This window comes from Etheostoma cragini, chromosome 19 (genome assembly GCF_013103735.1).
Source record: "Etheostoma cragini isolate CJK2018 chromosome 19, CSU_Ecrag_1.0, whole genome shotgun sequence".
Classification (NCBI taxonomy): domain Eukaryota; kingdom Metazoa; phylum Chordata; class Actinopteri; order Perciformes; family Percidae; genus Etheostoma; species Etheostoma cragini.
Genome location: NC_048425.1, coordinates 12601267 through 12609945, shown reverse-complemented (window position 1 = coordinate 12609945; position 8679 = coordinate 12601267).

Below are 8679 nucleotides of genomic sequence, written 5' to 3'. Positions count from 1 at the left end.
CTATACTATGTATTTTTCATCCCTTTTTTGACATACTATACAATGTCTTTTTCATCACTTTTTTGACACACTATACTAGGTCTTTTTTATCACTTCTTTGACAAACTCTGTCTTTTTTATCACTTTTTTGACATAATACGTCTTTTTCCTCAATTTTTATGACATACTTTACTATGTCTTTTTCATCCCTTTTTTGACATACTGTACTGTCTTTTTCATCCCTTTTTTGACATACTATACAATGTCTTTTTCATCACTTTTTTGACACACTATACTACGTTTTTTTTATCACTTTTTTGACATACTATTCTATGTCTTTTTCTTAACTTTTTTGACGTACTATACTATGTCTTTTTATCACTTTTTTGACATACTATACTATGTCTTTTTCATTCTATGTCTTTTTCATGTCTTTTTTTATCACTTTTTTGACATACTATACTATGTCTTTTAAAACCTTTTCGACATACTGTATTAAGTATTTTATATCGCTTTTTTGACATACTATACTATGTATTTTTCATCCATTTTTTGACATACTATACTATGTCTTTTTAACCAATTTTTGACATACTATACTATGTCTTTTTCATCCCTTTTTTGACATACTATACTATGTCTTTTTAACCAGTTTTTGACATACTATACTATGTCTTTTTAATCATTTTTTTGACTTACTTTACTATGTCTTTTTCATCACTTTTTTGACGTACTATACTATATCTTTTTTATCCCTTCTTTGACATACTATACTATGTCTTTTTCATTCTAAGTCTTTTTCATCACTTTTTGACAGACTATACTAGGTCTTTTTTATCACTTCTTTGACAAACTCTATGTCTTTTTTATCACTTTTTTGACATACTGTACTATGTCTTTTTCATTCTATGTCTTTTTCCTCAATTTTTATGACATACTATACTATGTCTTTTTCATCCTTTTTTTGACATACTGTACTATGTCTTTTTCATCCCTTTTTTGACATACTATACTGTCTTTTTCATCACTTTTGTTGACATAATATGCTATGTCTTTTTAATCACTTTTTTGACGTAATAGGAATTTTTTATAACTTTGACATGCTATACTGTCATTTTCATCACTTTATCCTTTTATTATGCCTTTTTTATCACTCTTTGGACCTACTATACTATGTCTTTTTTATCAATTTTTTTGACATACTATACCGTCTTTTTATCACTTTTCTGGAAATATACAATATCTTTTTCACTTTGACATACTATACTATTTTTGTACAACTTTCCGCATACTGCACTATGACTTCACTTTTTTGAGACACTATACACACGATTACTTTTTATTTACTTTATTTGACTTTGGTGACATTACAATTTAGAACCTAGGTGGGGACACAAAATACAGAGGCAGGAATCAGAATACCAAGGTTTATTAAAAAAATGTATATATATAAAGTGCTGTAGATGGGCAGAGCAGCAGATGTCCAAGGAGGGTTTGAAGGAGCGCTCGGTCAGGCAGAGGTGAAGACGAAAGGAGGTTAACAGAGTCCAGTGAAACAGAGTTTAACTTCCTGTCCAGCTTCCTTTCCTTAAAGATTGGTATGGCAGGAGTAGAGCGGTGACAGGAGTCAGGTCCAAGCAGCAGACTGCAAGCACAAGAGACAGAGGTTTGGCCAGCAATTCTTAACAAGGAAAACAGAAACTAGTTGCCCTGCCACGACTGACAGAAGAGAACAGTCCACGACACTGCACCGAGTTAAAGGAGGACCCGGGTACATGAAGCAGAGGTTGATTGTAGCTGATGACATGCAGCTGGTCTCCTGACTCCGGCACCTGGCTCAACTCCTGCAATTACACACACCGAAAAAGGCACAGTAGCTATGTTTCCCTCCACACATCTTTAACCGAATTAAGTGATATCAAATGAAAATTGCTATACAGAAACCATAAAATTCAATGGAATTTCATGAATATCACCTCAAAGAAAATCATTAGAAATTTAGCTAGTGAGGGGATCATGCAGAACTGTGGCTCTGATAGACACACTGTACTGCTGCTGCGGAGGAGGAAGGAGGACCCAAACGCAGAGTAGCAGGGAAACTTCAAAAAGGCTTTATTGGCACAAGTTCACAAAAATACAAGAACCAACAAAAAACACAGGGAGCACGGGAACTGGCAAACTCCGAGGACATAAACCCAAAAGGTCCAAAGTGGCAAAAGTCCAAAACAGGTCCGGGGAAAAGAAATGCAAAAACAGGGAAAAAGCACAGGGGAGGACTCACAGGGAATATCTGGCACAGGAACGGGCTGACAGGCGTAACAGGGGTTAAATACAAGAGGTAACGAGGTAACAGGGAACAGGTGAGATGTCAGGGGAACTACACTATCAAAACAAAACAGGAAGCAGAACATGCAGACACTTACCAGGGAACACGAGGCAGGATCAACAACACAAGACCAGGGAGAAAACGGAGAGACAAACACAAGGAGGTAAGAAAAAAGGGAAACATAATCCCAACAAGACCCCAACCCGTGACACTATACTATGAAGTGTACCTTTTCCCACATGCTATACTGTGACGTTTATATTGTTTTTGTAAGACATTCTTTTTACATTTTTACTCTACTGTGAATTTTTTCGACGCACTATCCTATACTACGTCTTTTTACTACACTGAAGGCTTCTATCACTTTTTTGTGACTTTTGACATACTATTATTTTTCCACATTTAAAAAAAATACTAAAACATTACGTTTTTGTGACTTCTTTCGACATGCTTTTTGTGTTACTTTTGGAATTTTTTTTCTTCTCCATGTCAAAGTCATGATCTTGCAAAAGTGATTGTTCAGGAAAAAAAAGGTTTTTCTTTCTCCAATGTCACCTCGGGGGCTCCGTAATACTAAACCTTTATATTAGTATTTACTCTACATATTTTATTTTTTTGACAAGGCTACTATACTTTTTCCCCCACATCTTATGCTAGGACATTTTTTTGTATTTTGGTAGTGTACGTGTGTGTGTGTGTGTGTGTGTGTGTGTGTGTGTGTGTGTGTGTGTGTGTGTGTGTGTGTGTGTGTGTGTGTATATTACTCATGTGGGAATATTGCTCTGTTTACACAGTCACATAGTGGGGACTTGACCTCCTTTAAGGGACAAAATGTAAGTACACAGTACAGTGTCAGGCATGCATGTGTGAGTGTTATGTCACTAACACACACACACACAAACCTCTTATGCAGTCTGTGTGTGTGTTCCCTTCTTGTCAATCTGTAGCTCCTGGGTAGCTTTGCGTCCTCAATAATTTTGATGATGATGACTTACTTTACACACTTGCACACAAATGCACGCGCACACCCACACACACGCACACACACACACACAGCAAAGACAAAAACAAGTGACACAATTGGCTGCTGTAGTATCCAACTTGCAGCTTATAGTCCGGACAGCTTTATCCTCCCCTCTTATTCTTTTCTCTTTTTATCCCTTGCTTCCTCTCATCCCTCTCTCATCACACGCTGCTGCTCGACAGGGTCGTAAAGCTTAGTTTGAGAATAAAATCCATCACGGATCGCTGATTACCTGCCACAAATCCTCCGTAATCAGCGACACAATAGAACGTCAGAGGAAGCAATTGGTTTGGGAGATCATCTGCATTTTCTCCAGGCTCGGGAAAGCGTCTCCATGATCACCTGCGTCATCACAGCAGGTCCACGACCTCAGAAACAAATTGTCCTGCAGCCAGTAAAAACTGTTCCAACTACATCTCCAATGCTCAAAATCATAGTTCTCTCTTCAATCATCCTCTCCTAACGTCACTTCTTTACGTCACTTCTTTACTTTTCCTGCATCCTTATTTTTCCGATGTAACAAACCTCTTCTTCTTTATTCCATATCCAAACACTCCTCCTCATTCCCTCCTCTCAAACCTCCTCTCCTTATCCAATCCCTCCTCTCAAAACAGACTTTAATCCCACTCAGAAACCACATCATGTCCCCCTCATCCTTCTCCCACTCATTCCACAGTCCCTCTGTTTTCCCTCTCTTGCTCCCTGTCCATCTCATTTCCTCCCTAGCTCCTTTATCCTTACTGTTTGCTTAATGTCTGGTCTATCTCCTTTCCATCGCAGCCACTACTCTCTGCTCTCTGGGATTGCAAAGTACTGTTTCTTTTTATCCCTCCCTCCCTCTGTGGTTTGATCCCCATCCTCCTCTCCCTCCAGTCTGTCTGCCTCTCTCTTTCCTCCCCCCTCGCTGACATTGCTGTTGGCTTTTATCCTTTCACAATTCTATAAACTGCACTGGACATCCTCTTCCCTCCTCTGGACAAGTGGTACGCAACCTTTTAGAGCCATGCCCCCCCCCCCACCCCCCAAAAAAATAATAAAGTTGGTGCTTTCGAACCCCCTCGACAACAACCGTTTCTACACACCTCCCCCTGCTGATTTTAAGTGAAGAGAGAATGAAGCTCTGAACACATGCAATGTGACAAACTCACAAAGTAATGGAAAAACCAGTCCCCTGTCTAGAATATGTTATTTCTTTTATTCTCCTTATCCATCTGGCCACCCCCCAGAAATGATCTTGCGACCCCTTTGGTTTGACCACAACTGATCTAGACAAAGGGCTTTTGTTTACATATATATTTTATATTTATATATGTGTACTTTAAAAAAAGGTTTCTCTTCATGTCTGTAAATGAGTGAAATGGAATGCTGTTGTTGAGTAGATTGTAGAAAAACCGCACAGCCAATTAATCAACTAAGAAGTGTCAAAATCAGTTAATGCGTGGAGGCAAACACACGGACCCATGAGAGGGGAGACAATCAACGTGGCGTGTCATTTCCTGTCTTCTTCCTCATCCCACAGGATGAATCTGTGTCAACAGCAACTCCGTCTCGCCTCTCTCACGCTTCAATGTGTTTCTTGCTTCCTCTCTGTGTCTGTTTGTCTCCAATTCTGCTCACATTCACACTCATCTCCATCTGTCTGCCTTCCCTTCTCTCTTCCTCCCCCTTCCTGTTTTTTCCCTGTCTGTCTCTGTCTGCATTTTCCTGCTTGTTGTTCCTCCTCCACTTCTCTATCAGTCCCTCAGGACCGCTGTGTTTACTCGTAGTCTCTTCGTCTCGTTCTCCTCCAGCGGAGGATGGAGACGTGTCTCGCAGTCGTGGTTACCGCAGGGTTGCTTTGGGAATAACAGCTGCCTCTTCGTTGTTCGGCAACTGACAGAGACAGAACGAGAAAAGGGCACAGTAGATGCAAAACAGCGATTGTTTCAAACCTCAAAGTCAAAGCTTGGATTTCTTTCTCCTTACTTAGGTCAGTGAATGTTATGCACACAAACACACACACACACACCTGGACTATAATGCAGAGCAAATCGAACCCCTCTCGCCCTTCCTCCCTTATCACCAAAGTGCTTCAGATCAAATCAGGGAACCAAAGTGGAGCCGTTTATTGGCAAACAGGGCAACACAGCGTGTGTGTGTGTGTGTATGTGTGTGTGTGCAAGGTCTGATAACAGCTACAAAAAAACAACACGTAGGTGAATGCTGATGAGATAATTAACTGTGGGTCAGTTAAGTGAAATAAATGTATGAAGTAATGCACAAACAAGGAGAGTTAGCAGCTTGACCTCATCTTACCTGCTAGCTATTTTTTGCGATGGCAATTCTTGTTTAAATAAACACTTTGGGGCAACACTTGTCTTTCTATAGGTTTATTCACTCATCTGCAGATGGACTCACAGCAACACACAAACATCAAGTGCATGCATGCTCGAATGAGTGAGGATGGCTTCGAAAGCCTGTTATTTATCCGTCTTATCAGAAAGACAAGGTCCTGTTTTCTGAAAAGTACAGGGAACAGATGCTTTGTAAGTCGCACATATTCAAACCAGAGTCCCTCAGTCCGCCTGTTACAGGAATCATAATGAATGCTTAAGACAATCCATCGTTGGGCTTTTATTTTTTAAATACTTCTGGAACACCTTTCTGTCTTTTCTTCATTTTGCAGGGTTAACTATTCAAAATGCAATATTGAAAAAAGGGAATCTGCAAAAAAAGTTATCGGCCAGTAATTTAACTTTGGCTTTGTTGTTTTTCCGTTTTTTTCTTACATTGGTTTAAAAGAAAAGCAAGTAATCACACCGTACACGGACCTAAGAATTACCTTACACAGTTTACCACACTGTCTTGCTTAAAGACTTACATTGATTGATTGATTGATTGATTGATTGATTGATTGATTGATTGGTCAGATTAGGCCAGACCATTTCCCAGCACAAACACACAGCCATTTACCGTAATGGGCTCGTTTCCTGGATTTAGACGGGACCCAATGATCCAAACCCCTTGAGATGCTGATTTGACCTTTTCATTGTTGTTTTCCCAGAGAGAAAAGATGTACGCTTGGTTTGTCCATTTATAAGTTCAAACAGGCCACAGCTGAAATGGATCACTGGCAAATATTTAGAAGAGGAGTCTCTCTTCTATTGCCCATGTACCAGTGTGCTAGTAAAGTGGGGTCAGAGCAGGGTGATAGAGACTGAGCATTTTACCCCCAAAGAGCCAAAAAATCAATATGTGTGTTCTACTTAGAGCCTCACAGAGCTGCTAGCATGTCTGCAGACTCTCAGATGGTTTTATAAGAGAGGACACCACCACTTCAGCATATTTAAGTCTGAGAGTTGATTGACAAAGTTCCCGGTCCTGGTTGTGGGCACAAGTGTATTCTTAAATTCAGCCATAGTGTTGCATTGCCAGAACCGTCTGTATCCTGTCTGTATAAGTATCTATCTATTCTGGGAAAGGGGAAAAAACGTTACTTCAGCTGAAATTCAGAATGATAGTTTAGGTTTATGGAAGTCAGGTTGTATACAACACGCCCTCATGCCTAAACGACAGAATAGGTTTTGCTATACCCATGGTAGATTGCACTAGACGGCGGTTGGCAGGCCCCCAGTTTGGAGGAGCAGGCGGGAGTCCCAACATGGAAGCTGAGCCTTGGACTGCCGTGGACGGGGCTGCAGCAAAACGTATTTTAGCCATATGGAGGGTATGCTACTTTAGATAAAAAATATTTAAACTTTGATTTTTATTTTAGCTTGCCGTCAAACCTGAGGAAGAGGTTCATAGATCAATCTATGAACACTGTAGTTGCTGGTCTATCGCCGCCTTGACTGATTGTTTTGGTTACGGTACTGTTGTAATTTATAGACTTAGTTTATTTATTATTGAAATACAGAACCTAACGGGTTGTGCACGGGGGGGTTTGCCATTTGCGGTAAAACAAAAAACTTACTGCATACAATTTAAAAAAAATCCAAACTATCCCTAGAAATGTGACCTGACGGTCCAGACACGGATCTGTGTCCGATGGGAGTCACTTTCAACCCTCCAACCACAGCCAGTTTAGGGATGCCTGCAAACGCAAATAGAAAGCAGAGCCGTGCTAATGAGTTCCATTCAAATATGATTACATACTGCAGTCCATTGGTTTTTTGCAAAGCATTTACTGAAATTAGCATTTCCATTTTGAAAATAAACTCAACCGTAATTAAGTTAAGACTTCCTCTCCATCAGTTGAAAAGATAGAGACGCTCGTTTAAGCATTTGCCGGTCAAGTTTTATTTCATCTTCCAGAAAAAAAAAAAGAGACAAAAGATAAGTTTGGTCTTTGTAAACATCGATAACATTTTTCATGTCATGTCATTTTCAGCATTTAAACATACTCAACTACCACATTTCCAACATCAACACTGTATTCAGAATGAGTTTAATTCATGCATCGACACACTCGTGGACGGACTGATATGAAGAAATGCAGGCATCCACACACACACACACACACACACACACACACACACCAAACAAATCACCTAAACAACAAAGAACAATGGACACAAATTAAACATTGTACAATAATGTAACAATGATAATAAAAATAAATGGACAAATTAAAATACCAGATCGTTATCAAAAGCACTTTGTGACCTCATAAATAGGGCTGCATGATAAATTAATAAAATGAAGAACATGAGGTGATAAACCATAAATATTTTGAAGGTACAGAGCAATAGAGTGACTTTAGGTTGAGAGAGAGGGGGGAGAGAAAGGTTCAAATAAAAATAAAAAACTGATAAATAGTGTCAGATCAACACACAAGTCAAAAGGTCTTTCTCTTACACACACACACAAGCACACCCCAAATCTGAAATGCTGGCAAAGTACAAATAGTTTTTAGTTTTTTTACAAGCTTGTTCAGTGTTATCTTTGTAATCACAAACCAAATCCTTTACATATATTAACATTTCTCAAAGCATACAACAGCAGTGAAGAAGATACCTCGAAGTGCAGAGTCAGCAGGACTGTAACGTAGAGGACACTGAGGACAAGAAGGACACGTCCCACAGTTTGGGAGTTTTAGCAAATTGGGAAGAGTGACATTCATCAATTTAAAGCATACACATGGTGTGTATTATTTGACTCAACGTATTTAAATTTGATGACTGATGTGGCAACACAGTCTAAAAAAACAAATGACTAGAGCTGAGAATAGATATTGGTGCCAATGAGACGCCTTTGGAGTAATGATAATGGAAACATGACAGCAGCTACTTGCATCAACAATATTACCGGCTTACAAATAATCTTTAAGCTCAAACTCAGATATATATATATATATATATATATATATATA